The sequence below is a fragment of the Nyctibius grandis genome, chromosome 4 (assembly GCF_013368605.1).
Source record: "Nyctibius grandis isolate bNycGra1 chromosome 4, bNycGra1.pri, whole genome shotgun sequence".
NCBI classification, from domain to species: Eukaryota; Metazoa; Chordata; class Aves; order Nyctibiiformes; family Nyctibiidae; genus Nyctibius; species Nyctibius grandis.
The window spans coordinates 72525505-72546654 of NC_090661.1; the positions used below are offsets into that span (position 1 = coordinate 72525505).

At 37.0% G+C, this 21150-nt stretch overlaps 1 protein-coding gene across 1 annotated transcript in view; it reads right to left on the reverse strand.

The window, feature by feature from the left end:
- Nucleotides 1–21150, reverse strand: part of BICC1 (BicC family RNA binding protein 1) — a 111983-nt gene that overhangs the window by 75246 nt on the left and 15587 nt on the right. The gene's annotated exons all lie outside the window — the stretch shown is intronic.

Consider the following 21150-nt stretch of genomic DNA (forward strand, 5'->3'; position numbering starts at 1 on the left):
TAAAGGCTGAAAGGTGAAAATTCTGACTTTGTGAAGAGAAACACCATCAGAAAACACTTCACACCAATCCTATTTGGAGGAGAAGAGACCACCCTCCTCCTCACACCTAACACATACCTCCTGCAGAGTCAACTGACCCAATGCAAGGGGCTGAGCATGGGGGGGTCCCAGGACCTCAGCTTCAGAGCAGGTGAGCAGGGAAGAGAGGCATCGCCAGAGGTACACGTGCCAGCACACTGAAATGCTCCCTGTACTCTAGGGCTGTACTGGTCACACTGGGACATTTGTCTTTACATAAAAGGAAAGGCTGACAAAAGGAAGAGTGAATAATAACTAAATACATGTAGGCTATGAACAGAGCATAGAGCATTCAGAACACTTTTCAAAAGCAATGCAGACACCACCACAATGGCAGAACAAAACACCCTTGCAGAACACAGCATGGAGGCTTACAAGAAGCAATCACATAATTCTGTGATTTCAAGAGCAAGACCTGGATTATCTCCCATGTGTATTAAAACCCATAACTGTTTATTTAGTTAGTGTAAATGACTGCACTTAAAATGATATAACTGCATATAGCTTAATTTGTAGCTTATCTATGTTGCAACCTGAGACCTAGCAACCAATTCAAAACACATTAGGTCAAGATAAGTATGAAGAGGATAACTTCCTCTTCCCTGGAGATTGGGATGCCTCCAAATGGACCTCTAAGAGCAAAGAAACGTTTCCTGAATGGTAATGGATTGCTGAAGAAGCTCACTGTCATGGTGATTTTTCTGTATTTCTCATGTACAAAACAAACCTCTAGCTCACCCCATCACCCTGGCTTCAAAACTCTGTTTCAGGTACTTAGCTCTACCCACTCCTCCGATTACACAAGCAATTTGAAACTCTTAAGTCAACATTAACTCAGCTAACGCAACCTAAGAATAAATGCAACCAAGCAGATACAGGCTAGAGGCATGGGATGGCTTTTTCTACCCGAGAGGAAGCAATGCCACTACATTTGAAATAGGCTTCTCAAAATACCAACACTTAAAATACCATGGAGAAAGTGTACACTAGGAAGTTTTATCTAATACAGTACAGAAGTTCATGTTATTTAATTCAAGTGTAGGCAGAGCATAGGCAGTGAATGAAGCCTGTCAAGCACGTCATCTTGCTGCAGAGCAATTAGAGACTCTGCAATTCCACGAGTCCGAGAAGAAAACAAAACCCTCCTTGCCCTCAAAACCCACAAGTGCCTGTAAAAGAAGAGTAAACTGGTGCACATTTCACCAGAACAAGGTTTTCTGGGAGCAGAGAAAACAATTGGGGGAGATTTCAGTTTTTCAGATTTACAAGCTACAGATAGCAGCAGAAAAACACAACTTCCTTTTGACAGCAGCCACTTCATAGATGCATGTTGTTTTACAAGTTTTCCATTAACTCAGGAATAGCTATGAAACACTTTTGGGAAATGAGAAGTACCACCACACTATTTCAAGTGAAATGTGGGACCAACACGCTTTTAATCAGAGGGTACAGGAGATAAATTGGGAGATGAGAACATGACAGATGTGAGGCTGAAGTTGCAGTTTTGAGAACAGCCAGATTTTGTTCCAGCTGCAAATACATGATTTCTAAACTGAATACAAACAAGAGATGGCTTAGATAATAGCAGTGATGCTCTGCAGGGCATTTAAACAGAATGCTGACAAAGCAAATTCCAAGCTTTTTATTGTAGGTTTATTTTTAATCTGATTCATTCTGGTGACCTGATTTACAGCTTGGCCCCACCAACAACTGCATGGCACAACAGGCAGACTCCAACAAGCACGGACGAAGTAAGAAAAAGAGGGAATAAGAACATCCTAAACTGGGTTCACAGAAAAAAAAAAAACAGTATAGAGAATAGTGAACTTGGAGCAAATGGCACTTCAGAAACATCTTCAGTTAATCATCAGCAGTTTTAGCCGTTACACCATACTATAAAGCCATGGTCTTTCATTATAGCTTTTCAGCACGTAAGATATGTTTTATGATAACCCATGTGTCAGGACTCATGATATCTACAAAAAGGCAGGGAAGACTGTGTGGTGTTTTTTTGGAAAAGACACTGAAGTTTAAGGTCTCTGGACCTTAAAAGCAGTTCTTCACATGATTAAAAACATATTGCAATATATTAGTATATTGTCACTTCATGTCCATGATGCAGCACTATTTAATCCACGTACATATATTTATAGTACATATATATAAGAAAATCTTAAATCTTATATTTCTTAAATATATGTACTATATATGTTTAACATATATAGTACATATATTTAAGAAAGTTTCCAACATGTGTGGGAAACATTTACTGTTCACGTGAAATTATCCTGAAGCCTTTCTTCCTCTCCAAAGCAGGCAAAGACAGTTCTAGCACTTCCAAAACCAGTAAGTAGCCAAACACAAGGGGAAATGTATAAATTTCTTTCACAATTGAAAGGCTAAACAGATTTTGTTCAAATAACAAAACAAAACCAGCATCTTTTGCAGGGAAATGAGCAAGAGAAGCATTCTAGAGTTACGAAATTTATGCACAAGTCATTAAAAGTGGAAACCATTTACAGTGTTCACTACGAGCTGTAATTTAGTAAGTCATTGAGGTTTACCTCAAATCAGATAAATTGAGATAAAAGCAAGCGTTAATTTGTGTTTAGGAAAAAAGTCCGCTGGGTCATTGCATCCTAAGCTCAACTTATTTCTAAATAAATCTTGAGAGTATTAACCCCGACTCTCAAAATAAACCTCATCTCTGAAATACGATATTGAAAAGCTCCCAAAATTTACATCTGATGGATGTACTCTGGCAGATTATTAGTACTCTTACTAATATTAATTACAATTTTAATATGATATCAAGTTTTCTTCCCAAAGCAGTAGGTTTCCAAGTTCTCACACACCCAAGAGAAGCAGCCTTTTGTGGGAGGCTGAGGGGGCCAGCAGTGCTGTACCTGTGCTGCATGGAAGGCACAAGGTAGTCCATCTCAACATTAAATTTGAAATAAGCTTTCAGGTTTTAATAGACAAAGTTTTGCATTTTCTGACTTTGTAAACAAAATTAACGATTTCAAAATACCATACCAGTAACAAACAACATTAAGAAGTGACACTAATGCCTAGCACTTAAGTTACCATCACTAATCCTGATCTAGGAAATACTATGTCAACAAGCGCAGTTCAGTTATTTAATGGCTTGCTAAATTCCACTTCAAATAATGATTAAAAAAACACTTCTAGAGCTTTCTTCCTAAAGATGCAGGTCACTAGAGCCCCACTATCCTCAGTTGCTGTGAGAATGTTTTTAAAAGACAAGTCCAAATATTTACTTGCAGAAGACAGACTTTTGTTTTATAAGAATGCTTTCAGCCACCAAAAGAAAAAGCCCTTGCTGCTCACTTCCACCTTGTGCTGCTCTCCTTCCTTCAGTGGCACAGCTTTCTGTGCAGCCACAGCGGAGACCAGGTCTAGCTTTATACTTGCTAGGAAAAGTAGCATTTACTGGAATAGCTGCCTGGTCTTATGTAGCTGGGAAGGGCAGAGGGAAGGGGATCTTCCGGGCTCGCTTAGCTGACAGCCCTGGCATACACCAGCTGAAGGTGTTCGGGCAACTACACCTTCAAGAAGCTGTAGCAGACAAAATTATCTTTTTGTAAGTCTTCTCCAGAACCACAGGCTCCTCTGCCAGCAGGACCAGGCACCACAAATATGACCCAAGTAGGAGAAGAGCAGTTAACTTTCTAACAGCGCATTTTACAGCAAAAGTGCTACCAAGTCAATGAAAGTACTCCTTGAACTCAGCTCAAACCACTGGACAAGTAAGGTGCTTCACAGTAAACACACCGCAGGTTTCCCATCTTACAGTGTGAGAGACACCAACTAGCCAGAAGTTCATACAGAATAGGTATTTTATTCATGATGTATTTTTTTTTGTTTACATTGAAGTTTTCTTGTATTTTGAACTCTGCTTGGATACCGAAATTAACAACTTTATGTGACTGTGCACCTGCTCTAAAAGAAATGGAGATAACATAGTTCTTTTCCACAAAAGAAAAAGGAAAACTGCCTGTCAAAATACAAGCTGATTTTTCTCATCCCCAGTAATTATCTTCTCATTTTAGAATTAATATGAGTGGAAAATGTAGTTTACTATAACATAACAAATAGAAGACATTGGGTAACTAGTAGTGCTGGTATATTTCTAAAGTACTAAACAGACAAACAATAAACTGTGAATTTTATCACCAGTTCTCATACAGTTTCAAGACAGGAAAATTACATCTCTCAGCTACAGTCATTTGAGTAATCACATCTGATCTGCATTATTTATTAGTTATTACATGCCAAGTGATTCCGATTGTACATTGCCTGAAATAATTCCAAAGCAAGCATACCTTTGTTTCTGGCTTGTTTTTTTTAAAGAAAAAAAAAAAAATCAATGTCATTGCATAATGAGGGTAGTAGAGCACTGGAACAGGCAGCCCAGGGAGGTTGTGGAGTCTCCTTCTCTGGAGATATTCAAAACCCACCTGTGGAATGTGCTCTAGGGGAACCTGCTTTGGCAGCGGGTTGGACTAGATGATCTCCAGAGGTCCCTTCCAACCCCAACCATTCTGTGATTCTGTAAATGTGTACAATGACAACTGCTTAACCGTGTCTCTAATGAGAAACAGGAAAGCATTACTGCTTTGACAAGATTTCCAGACAAGCCCTGGAAAGCCATGCCTGGTTACCCACCTTCAGAGACCACTCCACCCTTCTGCCATTGGTGCCTGTCCCCAAAGCAGATTTGAGAGAATCCACAAACCAAAAAGTAATAAATACAGTGTATTGACTTCTGACTGACAAATTGATTCATTTCCACTAACCTCTGCTACTCAGGAAATACTGTTTTCTTAGAAACAGTATTTATTTTATGGTATTGAATAATCACTTAACTGACCTTCACAAAAACTAGGATTATTTTTACACAAAATGGTAACATTGGTTTCAGAAATACAGATGAAAGGCTATGTAAATGTGCATAATAAGCGTTTTATATTTTAAGCTGTACTTTGTTTATTATAATTTCTTCCATACCGTGAAATATTTTATATTAGGTTTTTGCCTTTCAAGATATATTGGATTGCTGAGGTTCCATCCAATACAAATACAAAACAGTTGAAACAGGTGTTAACTATTATGGTACCCATGAAGTACACCACTTGTCTACTTAATCACCAAATCATAAAAAAGCCCAACTGTAATTTCTTCTAAGTTCACATGGAAAAATGAATTTGAACTTTTACTTCAAATGTTATTTTCATTATGAAAAACCCTGTTACAATACAGGCCATATTTTACAGGAACTGAACCCAAGATTGATTAAGTCAAGTCTTGTTTAAATGAATTATTGTAACTTTGTGTTGATCTCACACAACAGCTTTGTGTATGATTTTCTAAACTCTTGAAATCGTTATTGAAAACACAGTGTAATATGTTTGCGAACTTGCCTTTACATTGATTAGTATCAAAACTTCTTCCTCTATCTGCATTGAAAGACTACATTTATAAGAGAACATAAAAGTATGCTCCGCTCTTCAGGTTTCAGCTATGATGAAACAAAATCATTCCTTGCATCAAAGGACTCTAACAGGAGAGATAACTAGATATTATTTTAATTTTAGCAAGACAAATCAACTTAACAGGATTTCAAGAAACTGTAGAATAATATACCTGAAGGTGAGTGATCAATTATCCTTCACCTTTCCTATCCACTGAACGAGAAAGAATTCATAACACTTATGTCGAAATTGTCCTCATGTTAATTAGATTTGATTTTTTTCTTAAACTGCCATAGAAGCATGCTAGCTATGTAGCCTGCTTGCTTTTTATTTATTATATATAATTTTTTAAATTAAATGGACAGTTATTCATACTGAAAGCCTGAGTTATTTCTCAGAAGTTACCAAGCTGGTTATCGTACACAAAAAAATCCCAACCAAAAACTTTTTTCATTAAACCAGAAACCACCTGACAAAAAGATTGTTATCCTGCGCACAAAGTCAGACACTAACCCATACGTACTCTGAAAGCTTGCTCATATCAAGCCAAGATAAAGAATTCCACCCCAGTGGCCACAAAGTTAAGCCAAAATGCTGAAAATATGCCGTTAGGAACAAAAAGATAGAGCAGACATTGTTAAAGAAAAGAATCTGACCTTAAATTGAATTCGTTGAAATCCAAACAAAACAATTTTCCATTTTTCTTTTAATTACAAAGCCAGTCTCACTTCCAGTTTTCAGCTTAGAAACTAAGAAGTTAGATAGAGAGACAGCTCAGCTAAAATGAAAGGATCTGGCAAGAAAAGTAACAAGGCGTGAACAAACAAGAAATCTGCGTAACAAACAATCTTGGATACTATTTTTCAATTGACTTTTCAGTAACATTTTTGTATTCTTCTCACTTGAAATTTATTATAATATATTTCATGAAGTAAGCTGTAACTCCCATCAATCTCAGCATTTTAGGGTCTCCAGTGACTTCATAAATATGACCAAGTTTTCCAGAGTCAATGAATGAAAAAATCAGGCATATAAACTCTCTTAAATTCCTATATAGAGCAACCTTTAGGTTTTAAGGATGCTCACTGTAGACAGGTCAGAGTAAAGCCACAAAGTCAACCAGAGGTATCAGAAGGGGATGGTGGGGTGGGGAGCAAAGGGAGGTAAACCCCAAAATAATCAAGAAATTACTGGCACACTCAACAACCAAGAAAAGAGCAAAAATATACCTGTCCATATACCATGCTGACAAATTTGTCAAGTCAGGACCTACATGATATCTGGAATATTACAAAAATTACCCAACATCTACGTGTTCTGTGACAAAAGAACTCTTGGATTGAAGATGAAAACAAGAGTGTCGCCTTTTATTAAGAAGTTAGGGGGAAAAAAAAACAAAATGCAGACAGAAGATACCCATGATACAAACTTAAAATGCTTATAGGGGAGCATTCTTCCTCCGGTAGAGCAGCCAAAGAAGAACTGGAAGAATTTCAGCATGCTCAGTAAATGACAATAAATAGACTGTTAAATATCTGGACATTTTTGGGTGGGTTCCACTATAACTCCTTCTGTTAGAAGGAACTTGATATGCAAGCTACTAAGCTATCCATAAAGAGGCCAGATGTGCTATAACTTCTGACAAATATAATTAATTCCGGGGAAAAAGCAGACTGAGTATAGGATACTTTTGGCTGCTGTTGAAATACAGTGACTATGAGTCTCCTGGAAGCCCAGCATCTATGGCCTTTTTTCAGACTACTTACTAGCTCGACGAGGTTTCTTGGATCAAGGCCTAGGTCATCTGAATGCACATGTAAACACAGACAGGTAAGACATTCATATTCTTCATTCTCCCCTTAAGCCCACATTTACTCTCAGACACAGAATCATGAAGACTATATAGGCATATTCACTTATTAGAATATTTACTTTTCAATAACCTTTTTTTCCCCTGCATACGATATTAAAATTAACATTATTGGCAAATAACTAAAACCATCCTACAACCAAAATTCATAAAGTTTCATCCATCCATCATTTGTGATGAATAAAGGAACTACAATGCAGAGAAAGAGGGAAACCTTAAAATAAACTATGCTTACTTACACTACCTCTGCATACACTGCCAAGAAAGAATACAAGGAAAAAAAAGCATATACACTCTAAAGACCAAAAAGACATTTATTTTGAACAAATATTCCTAAAGATTTGCTTCTAGTTTCTGTAAGGACTCCATGGATTTGGTGACTAATAGCATCGGGGTGGAGGGGGAGAAAAAGCAAAAAAGAATTGAGTTACACTGAAGGCTATTTGCCTTGTCAATTTTCCCCCCCCACATCAATATTTTTAGAGTTGCATAACTACAAAAGTCCATCCAGAACCAATAATCTAATACATAACAACTGTAAATTTTAGATATCTAACAACAGATTTTTCTAATTTTGCAAAACAAATTTCTCTCTAGGGAAAAAGCTGTCTGCCAAGTCTCCGCATAGAGAAAGTCTGTTTATTTATTTATTTTTATAGCCAAGTCACAGCTTGAAAGCAGGCTGTGAAGTTGGGGTTGCTTTGGGAGCCCCTTTTTCCTTGTTAGATATCTTTCCTTTGAAAGGCACACGGGGTCTAACTCATCCGCACAACCACAGAACGCTTCCTTATGTGACACGGAGCACAGTCGAGTGCATGGCACAAGATTTAGGATTTTAATGAAGATAATGAAGTGAATGCTTTGCTTCCTGCCAACAACTCTTAAGAACGAAGCCAGGAAAACTGACTAGCTGTCAGCACCATATTACCTGATTACAACTATTCTATTAGCTGCCTCAGACTGACACTTGTTCACTATTAAAGCCCCAAACACCCTGTCATCTCTATTACTATGCCTTTCTTTCCTGCATATGGAAATCCCCGTTACAAAACTTTCCCCTTTGCAGCCTGATTAGGATTGCTATGGTAGAAGTGCAACCACACATCAGGAAGAGGCCAAAAGGCAAGAATGATTACTGGCAGTCTATCCCAACACTGCACAAGTCGATTCTTCTACTCTCTGCTTTAGCATCCTGGGTAAAATATTCCTGGAAGTCTCCTACGTCAGCCTTCAGATGCATTCAAGGACTTCTGCTGTTTCCCATAGCAGACATGCCAGCTGATGTTTCTAGATGGTTTCAACTTCCTCTTCCCTCATCCAAACTTTTACCAACTTCTTTAGTTTGATGCTAGCATTTCTAGAGCCTGCTCTCACCTTTCTATTTCTCACTGTCAAAATCTAGGTTGAAACCAAAGCTTCTTTTCCCTTAGAACACTCAGTTACTCAACCATAACCTGATAAAACAGAGAGTAAAGAGTCTCTGGAAGCTACTACATATCCCACACTTTTCTTCAAAAAACCCTTCTGAATTCATGGTTTTAATGACCAAGAGATTAAATCAATGGTCCTGCACCTGGGAGCAGAGGGCTTGATGGAAATTCCTTTGCTAATAAAAATTCCACTGAAGTATTAAAAAAAACAAACAACAAAACACGACGTCACTTAAGATTTTCCTTAAAGCGTAAGGAGTCCCAAGCTAATACAAAGACTTCATTTCAAGTTTGTAAGCACTTTAATTGCATTGTAAAAGGTTAAAAATATAGGAGACTATCCATGCAGAAAGTGTAGCCAGCTGCCAGGCTGTAGGAAAGGAGATAAGAATTCAAAGGAAGAAAGAATTCAAGACAGGGCATTCTAACTAGAGGGCTTCTGGTCATAAAAGATACTGGATCATTTTCTGAAACAAGAACAGTTGGTGCATTACTGTAAGCATTCATAAATTAAATTTATAAACTTATTTTAATTATTTCTTGTTTTATCACCAGGACTTAAATAACACTGTTAAAGTTCCAGATATGCTATATGAAGTTAGAGAACATACTTGATGTGGGCAAACTGAGGCTTTCTTTGCTTTGTGAAGAGGTTTCTTTTCGAGAACAGAGACCTAACTTTTGATAATTTTTCACCAAGAGATTCCCAGATTACTATAATCAGATTTTCTAATTATAAGCAACATTTTTCTTCCATTTTAATCAATGGATGAAGACATACTTTTCAGAATCTAAATATTGTAGTAGCTGAGTTTAACAACCTATTTCTAACTTCTCTCAAGACAAAGAATTTGTATCTGTGCTACTGATAATCACTTTTTTAGAAGTGAAACTACCACACAGTCAATTACAATGATAGAGCTTTATTACAATCCATGGCTATTAGCACCAGTGAAACCTGATTAAAACATTATATTAAGTACATTCATGCACTGTAGCTCAGCTCAGTATTTCCCCCCAGTTTTGAGAAGAGTATTTTTTGAGAATATATTGGACACAGTACTAAAAAGGGAAGAAAATGACTCATTCTAATGTTCATAAAACATTTTTGCTACCTAAATATACAAGAATAAAGCATCCATGACCTCACCCTTCCTACACTCCTTGGCCAAGCTGCCCTCCAGGAAGATGCAAAGGGGAGTCACATCCCAAGAAGTGTCACCTCTACTGAGATGTGAACAGGAAAGATGAGGTGGTTTAGCTTTTGTTATTTTATTCGAGGAGTTAACTGTCTCCCTTCCTTCAAATGGGCCTTCCTGCATTTCCATTTTTCAAGAAATTTGGGAACCCGGGGTCAAAGTGATAGGCTGGCTAAAAACAATTTTCATATTGTGTTAATTTGTTCCAATACCTTTGTAGGCACAAAACTGACAGCAGCAGTCAGCGGCCAGCCATGAAGTCAGTAAGATTGCTCTCCCACATTAAGCACAGTGTAGATAATATCAATTCCCTTGACCCATGATACAAAGAGAGGTAGTTTTGGAGTAGACAGCTGGAGAAGGGCTGCTCTGGTAGCTGTAGGAAAATCTCACCGATCTCCCATAGGACCCACTGCTGTTATAAAACAGTTCTCATCACAGCAATGAAAAGCTATCTATGCCAGCAACTGACTTTTCCCTTACTATATGCTTACTCCCTGACACAAGGGAAGAGATCAAAACAATGTGGTAGGGTTAAGCCATTCCAGCCATGCTTTCATCTTGCCTACCTCAGTTGACTCTCTTATTGTTACTAGTGCATAAGCTGACATGCACTTAACTCATGCTGAATTTGGGGACTGTTGTTCACCCAGGAAGATATTTAGTGAGAGGAAAAGATGGAAGACAAGGACCCATCTTTTAGGCTCTAACATTTTTCTTCTTCCCTGCAGCCTAGCCCCCACAAACACTCCAGAAAGGACAGGACAGCTGACTGAGCTACCCCCATGCTGTCACACATCTGGAAAGGAGTCAAAACATTCATGTAAGAGTAAAAGAAATAAGAGATGTAAAGCTTGGCATTTTTCTAAAAAGCTCTGCAGCAGGGCTGCCTTCTTGAGTCACTGGATGCTGTGAAGGCTCAAAAAAAAAGCCCTTGAGTGCCTCAGGAGACAGAACCTCTCTTGCTGCCAGTGCCCAACAGATCCAACTCTGCCCCCAAGCCAGAGTATCCATTTAACAGAACTTGCTGTTTACAGGGGGAAAGAAAATCATAATATCAGAAGTGCCCCAGGGGCTGACAGAGGATAACTGCCAAATACAAAAGCTCTGCTCTCAGCAGATTGATGGCTGGGGATATTCTTTCTATTTGTTTAGCGATCCAACTTTCTCTCAGTGCACCACCACTTTTCTTGTCAGGTATGCGTACAGATACTGCATGATTCATTACATGTGAGGGAAGAATGTAGCAAGGTTGTAAAAAAATTAGAAACAAAAGCCCTACAGATTTGGATAAAAACGTACACAATATTCTTCTGATGGCCCTGCTTGTTATGAGTCATTCACAGATGTGGAGTTACAGGAGAGAAGCCAAGATTAAGTCAAAGACAAAGCTTTATACAGGAAACCAGTTTAAGTGTGTTGCAATGCAGGTTACATACTGAGCTACAGGGGAAAAAAAGCCTTTTCAAACAGTAATGAGACACTGTGTGTATCTGGAACCATTACGCTCAACAAGATTCTGCAAATACATACAGACAGGGACAAAAAACATTATTTGCAATTAAGAGGTCTCTTCCTTTTCTAAAAGCCAACCAACCACACGCTCTCCAGCTTCCTGGATGCAACTGGAATATCTGGAGAACAAAACACACACAGTTCCCTTTTTCTGTCCAAAACTCACTTTCTTTTCATTTTTGTCTCTTTATTGGAAGAAAATACCACAGCCTCAAGAGTTTTTAAAGGATACGTGTTACGAATCCTTTTCTAGGCATCTGAGCTCCTGTTTCTGCACATCTACACAGATGGTAACACCTCATGTGAAGAAGACCACAGTCACCAATCCACACGTCCAGGCTGCTTGGCATCTTTTTTTCCCTTAACCTAAGCAGTCTGAATGTCTGCCTTCTTCCATTTTCTGTTAATCAGTCTGAAAACATATGGATCACCTCAGACGCAAATTTTTTTCCAGATACCATTCACAGATCCTTTTATTCTTTTTGTTTCACATCTCCAGTCTCCTTGCAAAGTATTTAGTACTCAGGTCAAGTGTTCAGTACCTACTGTACTACATGTAACTGGCATCATGAAAATAAGTTCTATTAATTATCAAATATATATATTACAAGCCTATAAAATTCCATTTCATACAGAAGCATAAAATGCCTTCATCCATATTTCAACTATTTATCAAATCCAATTCAGTCTTATTTTTAGTATATTCAAATTCTAGGCTCTAAGGCATATGACTATAGAAGAATTCTAGAAGAGGGCTGTTAAATTTAAAATAACCAATTTCCAGTTCAGGGTAACATTGTGAATTACTCTTCTAGATTAAATTTATACTGACACTACTACTGAAGCAGTGAGCACTTGATATCAGCTGTTGCTTTGAGTATTTGGTAAAAGTAAATCATATCCTTTTTGTATCTATTATTCCTCCTGAATGAAAAAACAGAAGTCTAAGTTTACATGCAGAAAAATGTAAACCCACTTAGATACTTCACGAAAAACATAACTGGGCTATAAACTAGTATAGAGTAGCAAAGGACAAAAAGTTTAAAAAGCCACGGAAGAAAAGCGTAAGATATTAACAGATTTAAATAAGTACATGCATAAGCACTGGGACAACGCTTTGAAGTATTTCATTAATTAAAAGATTGAGAAAATACAAAACCTCGTACTTTAACACTGAATGCAAAAGTCACATTTTAACACGTAACCCAACTTACGCCAATGCATTGTATGTTTCAATTTGTACTGTTCACAGCCTTAAAGACAGAAATTGTCCCAGTTCAGCTTATGCTTAGATATCACCATAATCTAAACAATATTTGAATAAGAAAAGTTCATCTGTTTCACTCAAGAATAACTACAATTAGTTCTAAGCATTGCAAAATATAAGGCAAACAACATCAATGTGGAAGTTGCAAAGAAGTTGTGTAAAGAAGAGTGAGATGGATCTTCCCAAAGGGTGGAGGTAGAGGAGATTAGAAACTTACCCATACATCGAGTTTAGAGCTATGTATTACCACAACAAAGCGTGCACTAATTTGTCACCCATTTTCCCATACATTAGCTAAGCAAGGAATCCAAATTACGTATCAGCACAAAAACACAGTAATATAAGTTACTTCGCCAAACTAAAGTTTAAAAGCAGAAAGATCTTGGTGTTGTGAGTAAACTAAGGAAATGAAGTAATTGTTTAGGAAAGAAGATCAAAGCACAACAGAAGTCTAGACCCTTCTGGTAAAGGTGAACAACTTTTATTTTCACAGCTGTTTTTATGTCCACAATTTCAACATCTACATGATTTTTTTTTTTCTTATGAAGAGTTCCCATATTAAAACACTGCTATATGCAGCTGCCAAAACATTAAATGATTCCATTTATGCCTAAGCATATAAATAAAAACATACATACATAGAGTGAAAAAAGAATGCCATGTTGTATGCCATGTTGTGTAATCAGGATTTCCAGATACAGTTTACATTAAGACAAAAGCCTGCACTGGTTTACATTGCAGTGATAAAATTTAGCTGGCAGCCCAGCATCCATACCAGCTCAAATCATGCGATGTTAGATGATGTGGACTGCGTTACCTGTTAAGCACATTTTATTTGCTTTTAATTTAGTGTTGTGGGCTGTTTAGCATAAAAGAGGACAGCTAGCTTAAGGCAAGCAAAAGCACTCTAATTTTAGAGAATTAGACAAAAATAAATTAGAACAACTACATTAGTTTTATCTCCTAAGTTAAATTACTCCATTTGGGAAATCCCACCTTCTTCACTGAGGCAACGCTACAGATATAAACAGTACTGGACTGAGACATAGCATACATATCCAGAAAAACACCGCTCTAAATTGGCACCAGGAAAAAGCCTTCTTCTGAACAAAAAGATGCAGCTCCACAAGGAAGTCTGCACTTACACTGGTAGAGTATCTTTTTATTACCAACATGTTTTTCAAAGCAAATTATCTTCTATAAAATGTTTGCAGAGTAGCAGCAAATCGTTGTGAACTTCAGGTGAACAATAATTACATTCTTTCACCAACTATTTCTACTTAATTTTTTATCAATAACTACAAAAAAATACAACATATTTTCTCTACAGTGAAAGAAGAGCTGGCAGGCAGGAGGATAAATCTCTTTCATTGGGGCAAAAACTAACCAGTTGCATGTTGCATTCAGTTTACTAAATGCTATTTCAGAAAACCTAAGTATTCTTGCCAAACTAACTGTAAGGGTGGCATATAAAAGCAGAATTTCAAGTTACCCAAGCAAGCAGCAAAGTAACGTCTTCATTACCGTTTCACTGAGAACTGCTCAGTTTAATGCTTTATAGTCCTAGGTGCTATAAATCCACAAGCTTCTCCAGATTGCCTTGGAACCAAGTACCTCCAAAGAATGCATGATAGTTCAAGTATTATGAAGTTGAGCTCATGCTGTATATTACAGAGTCAAAAGAAAGAGGCCATAAGTTAGTCACCCAAAGGTTAAAAAAACAAAACAAAATCTTATTTGGCAGAACGTGCAATGATATATATTCAAATAGCTCAATGCTATTGAGACTTGTCTAAGAAAGATCCCAAAGCTCTTTTTGAAGACATGCTGGAAGCACACATCACTGAGACTACGCATGGATGGTGGAAAACTGATGAGAAGTTTTAACTGCCCCATTCACCTTAAAGTATTGATCTAGGCTGTTAGCCATCTTCACATGGGGACTTCTCCCAAATTTAGGCTGATCAAGACAACAAAAATTAGTCAAGGATGCAAATTTTGCAGTACTTGAACAAATAAAAATATACGAACATGCTATAGGAATAAAGATTATCTTGAGCTTTATAGCTCAACCATCAAACCCCACATGTATTTTTGGGCCATGCTTTCATATACACAAACATGCTCAAGTAAACTTTTCTTGGTTTCCAAATTATGTATTCTGGTTACATAGGAGATGTATGGAAATACAACCACCCTGACCCTCTTAACAGATGGGTCTTTAGAAAGCCAGACCTATTAACCACAAGATTCCTTGTGATTTCCACCTGCTAGAGGCAAGGTCCTGCCACAGGGTAGCTGAAACGCTCCCAAGAGACTGCAAAGTCCTGGCAATACCTTTCAACTGCTACACTTGCAAGATGTAAAAAAAACTGCATTTGCAGTTTTCGGTACACAGAAAGCAATCCTGCAGAGGACTGAAACCTCTAATAGGTTTGAGCAGTCAAAGCGAATATCACCAAACTGCTATGGGTATCAGACTAATTCTAAATAAACACTTATGAGTATGCGCCACAAGATTTGAAAGCCAGCCTTTGTGGATGGGTGAACCTTTTATTCAAACTTTATTAAACTGAGCGAGGCGTTTAAAAAACAGTCAGGAAGTGTAGAGCTGTTTTGAAGTTACATTGCCTACACAAACAGGCCCCAAACATGTTACTCAAATCATAAGACTCCTCTAATTACACAGAAGCAAATCACTGCCTACAGTGTACGATCTCAAAGACTAGCATCTAGCCCCCTGCTAGCTAATTTGTATTTTTATAGACACAAAGCTATTTCTAAAACTGTTGTTTACAAGAAATATATAAGCCAAAGAAATTCTACAAAACTCCATTTACACAACTTTGCGATAGAGCGCAGGAAATGCTTAAACTAAATTAATGACCACAAGTAAACAAGAAAGCATTGTTTAGCAGTTAGACAACTGTAATTCGGAGTTACGCAACTCATTTATCTAGTAACCTTGAGTATTTCTGAAATTAAAGTTCCTCTTTTCCACTTTTAAGACCCAAGAAAGCCCTGCTTAGAAGAGCTGATACAATACCAAAACCCTTTAAAGTTCATGCAAAATAAACTGGAAAGAAACTTGTAAACTTAAAGGATATAAAATGTCAAGTGTGGGGAAGTGAAAAATTAAAACAAAGAATGTGCGATTTCTGCCAAAATCTAGAAAAACAAACAATAAAGAGTAAGGAACTAATATTTGGCCTACTTCTGCCTCCAGTTCCTGCGTGGGAGCTTTAGCCCAAGATATACTGTGTTTTTGCAAACAAAAACAGTATTAAGTAGCAAGATGTTAGTGCAGCTGATTTAATGTAATGCTGCATTTAGGAATAATTTTTTACCATTTCTGCTCAGTACTATTCAACTCAGATCCTTTCAGTAAAAGTTCATGTGAATATGTTTTTTCTTCTGTGTTATGTCAAGTATCAACTCCTTTTTCAGTGTTCACGCAGTAATGAAGTAACTTGTATACAGGAGAAATAAGTTAATAAAAACCTAATCTGTAGCAGAAAGTTTTAATACATCATAATGCACATTTATAAACGACCTCGAACATGACTTAATATTTCGAATTGCCATTTTTATTCATCTGCTGATCAGTGCAAGGCACATCTCAATTAATGACAAAATGATGGTAAGCATCATAGCAATCATTTAGCATATCCCAACATGTCATTTACCAGCATAAACAGTGTCCTTAAAGTCTATATTTACATTTTCTTTTGTATGCATATTCAGTATTTAAGCAAAAAGCTTACAGAGTAAAGTACAGTGGTAAGTGCCTCTTTACCCAGGTGGCACACCACCCTACTCCTCTAAAAAATACTCAAAGACAATACTACAATACACTGCATAATAAAGGCCTATAGAGCTCTTTCAAATTAGAGCAGATTTTAAGTAATGGGGTGAAAAATACAAAAATCATAATTTTTTATCAGTAAATGCAGAATGATGTTACCACCTATCAGTATAAAGCACTATGGACTAAACATCGTGTAACTTTTCTCAACATGTTGTACTTGCAAAATATCCCAGTTTTTATAAATATTGTCCATGTGTTTCATGCCCGCATAAAGCTTTTGCCAAAACACTCGCTTTCTAAGTGACATGGAAATCTCACTAACTTGCAAGGAATGTCAGTGAACCAATGAGAAAAATCAAATTTACTTTACAACCTTGTTATTTGCCCTGTCACGCCCCAATTTGTGTTCTTTGAAGTAGCCATAATTAACTGAAATGATTAACGCACACATCCAGATCTGTTGAAGCTAAGCTGATATAGTACAAAAGCCTTATCATTTTTTAAGACATATTTTATAATCAAGGAGCACATCACTTTGATGACTTGATAGTGAATAAAACCAAAACAACAGCCAGTTGTTGAAAAAAATCATTAACAAAATGTTATCCAAGAACATGTAAAGATTATATTGCTATGGCAGCAGATAGACTGTTAACTACAGGAAAGCATGCTTTTATTTAATAGATACATAAGTATTGATAAAGTTATTCTAAAATAGGCCAAGAACTAACTAGCCTAAAACATCATTTTAAATATCAAGTAAGCCTGGCAAAAGGAAACATATCATCCAAGAGTCTTTTTAAAAGAAGCACCGCAAACAGCCATAAGTGGGGAACATTAGAGATCGTTTGTGAGAGTAATTCTAGATCGGAATGATAAAGATGCCTAATATGAGAAAAAGGACTCCTTTATTTGTGGAGCCATGTCTGCTCCTGAGAAGTACCTAACTGCGTTTGATTTATACAATGTAAAACACGAGTGAGCATACACAGATAAATTATTTTCAATTCAATTATACAAATAAATTATTTTTAATTTACGATAATCATATCTGTAGTTGATATATGGGAAAACAAGAACACTGTATGAATGAGTAATTTCTAATTAAATAACAGTTTTGTTTTAAACAGGCAAGGGTCTTTGAACTGCAAACCTTCCTAAAGAAATACAGTCCACTTGAGAGCAGGGTAAAGTAGCTCAAGGTCAGCATTCCCAGACATAAGCATGTACTGGAGTCAGGCTTCTGTGAAGGAGACAAGTTACCCATCAACAAAAAAAATTACTATATGCTTGTTTGCAATAGCCATCAGTAGTATCTTCAGCCAAAAAAAAGGAACGATATCAGCATTTTACATTCAACAGAATTAATAAACCAAACCTTGAGTACTCAGTTTTGCTGGAGAGTAAAACTACAACGGCATCTTTGTCACTTGACAGCCCAGGAGATCTCAGTTTTGTATTTCAGTGAGAAAAAACCACCACCACCCTGGAGTACAGATTGGTCAATACTCCTTATGTGCTTGCATTTGGCTACTGTCTCCCCTAAACACCAGTTAGTAGTTGATTTAAAAAAAAAAAAAAAAAATAAAAAAGCAACAGTGCCTTGCTCTAGTTCCAAATCAGATCCAATTAATAAATACTGAAAAAAATTGCTTTAGGTTTTCATTCTCCATCAAAGTCTGTATTAAGAGAAGATAATAATATGAGAAAATTATAAACAATTAAGAGCAGGAATATAAAAATCCCATTAAAAAGTATATAGTTTACCTAAAGGTAGACACACTAACTCAGTCTCACTTTTCTTCTGATGACTATTTTAAGTTATATGATTTTTCAACATGAAATTGCAGTGCATACAGGCAAGTATCAGAACCACAGAAAAATCTGAAAATTTTAAGTCCTCCATTACTTCCTCTAGGCTTTATCAAGTCCTCAGAAAAGAAGTCTTTCATATGTTGGGTCCAATATACACTTCTGGGAAGTTCTGCAAGTTAACTTACCCTCTAATGCTTCTTCCTCTTATAATCTAAGAAAAAAACCTCCACTGAGCCCCCTCTTAAATTAAGTGGTTTTCTCAATATATTGAGCCCTTTGCCTCTATTTCAGCCTTCTTATTCACAAACAGCAACTCAGGACGGAGAAAGACAGATCAATATTCTCACAGGTTTGCAAGAACTGTGCAAAGCCTAGAGTAATGCTGAATAATTCCACTAATTCATCCAGGAGCAAAAAAAAAACCAAAAAAGCATGGGTCTGCCACCAGCTGAAAATGGGATATTTAAGGATATGCATCTTACTTAAAATTGCCAACCCTACAATTTTTTTTTCCCCTAAGACAGGAAGGAGAGGCTAGATCATGGAGCCCTAGCATCAGAAAATGCCTACTGCTAAGGAATAGAAAAATTAAACAAGCGATTATAGTCTTTGCTCTTCGCCATCCAAAGCAACGACACAGAAAGCTCTGCGGCAAAAAATAAATTGTCCACAAAAGATTCCTAACATTCCTCTTCCATTACAATAATATAGACTTCAAGATGTTCCACAACGTGAACTATAGCTTCGTGCAGTGCAAACCAGCTAACAGAAAAAGTACATTCTTTGTGCAGTTAAAATGGATTAGATTTAAAACTAAGCAGAAAGGGAAAATTGAGGACTTGCTGCTCTAGTTCCTCTGTTGAATGTTTGGAAAATTCATGTTTCATGAGTCTTTAAGTAGAGTAAACAGTATTTCAAGGCTGCAGAAGACTGCACTTGAAGAGGAAGGAGGTTAATAATACTATGAGTTACACTGGTAGAGTTTCTTGCAAATGTATCATACTGGAAACTTCCACTTCCAGACATGAAGTATTTGCATAAGAACTAGCTCTGGAAATCTTAAAGGAGCCCTCATTCAGTAATCTTAAATCACCAAGGCACTGAGAAAGAATGAGGACAAGTCACCACAGAGAGAACTCCAGCAGTGGAGCTAGAGACAGCTCTGCTGTCACACTGCAGATGCAATGGACACCAGAGAAAATGAGCATTTGAAGTTCAGAAAAATCCTCCCTAAAGTGGAAGTGTCCACTTATTATAAGAAGCATACAACTACATTATGCCTACTCCAGAAAAATGGCAAACACAGCCCTACCCACACGTGATAAGTATGAAGCAAAGCCTCCTACTATTGACTTTATTTAACTGGGTCTTCCTGGAGTTGCAATTAATCTGTAGGAATTTTCCCAGTTTCTCAGTTGCAGAGATTCGAGTGATTTTATATCAAGTCTATTTTTACAGTTGAAAAAAATACTTGAGTCCACATACTCACAGAAATGCAAACCCAAGATTCAGAATACCATCTCCCAATACTGAAATCCAGGTATTCTAACAAAAAAAATATAAACAGTACACACTCTTTATTTATTTGACCACATTCTAAACACAATACTTACCATCAGTACTACTTATTCTTTGAGCTCAAGATACTACAAAAGTGTAACCATCAGCTGCATGCAATAGCACAAGTACAACGCATCAGATGTGGCTCCAATCTTCACACTTCAAACAGTTCCACTATCTGAGAAAAGTAATTTATTCTACTGCCTGATCTTGAGACAAATATGACAGTACTGTGTTTTCTACTGTGCGAACAATGACTATCACCCAATTTATGCTTTTAAGCTTCTTCCTTCATGCTGTTTTTACCAGTGCTACTTCAACTATTTCAGCTGTCCCTTTAAACCAGAATTTGGCTATTGCTTGCTTTTTTTGGCACATTACTAAAAATAATGAGGCAGTGCATATAATAAGGACTAATTAATGGACTAGTAGATTGTTCTGCAAGGACAAGCATGTAAGTTTATAAATTATTCTTTTTCCATAGACATAGCAAAGCTCCCAAAGCTGTACTGACATAGAGGGAATAATTGTAACGGCCAGAATAAAAGTCAAAAAAGCACACGAGATTCTTAAAGTGTCTGCAAATCTCAATCGTGCATAACAAAAAAAAAAAATCTAGAATTAACAGAGGTGAAAGTTTGGTCTACTCCATTTGAAGAGTTCATAAGCCATTATTATGAAGACTGCCAAAAAAAGCAACATTTCCTGTTTGCATTTTTTTCTTTTATTTTGATTTTGGTTGAATTCAGGTTTCCTGTTACAGCTCAACTGGCTTTAACCATAAAATACTTTTCAGGTCTGTAAGTTGCTACCCTGAAATCATGAGATGGCTACTATGAACCCACAACCCCGGCAAAACCAATTTGCAGAAATTGATACAAATCTTTTCTGTAACTTGCTGAAAAATAATCACCAAATTTAAGGTGTCAGAAGAAACGTTTTGTTTCAGAAAAAAACAAATTGGCTTCTGCTGCCTAAGCTGTCACAGTGAAATGTTTACCAGCTTTAACTGTGCCTGCATGAGCCCACTTCATCACATACTAAAGAGGTTTCTCCAGAAAAGAAAACACAATCTTACACTGCTAGAGAAATAGCATCAGGGAGCTAAGCTCA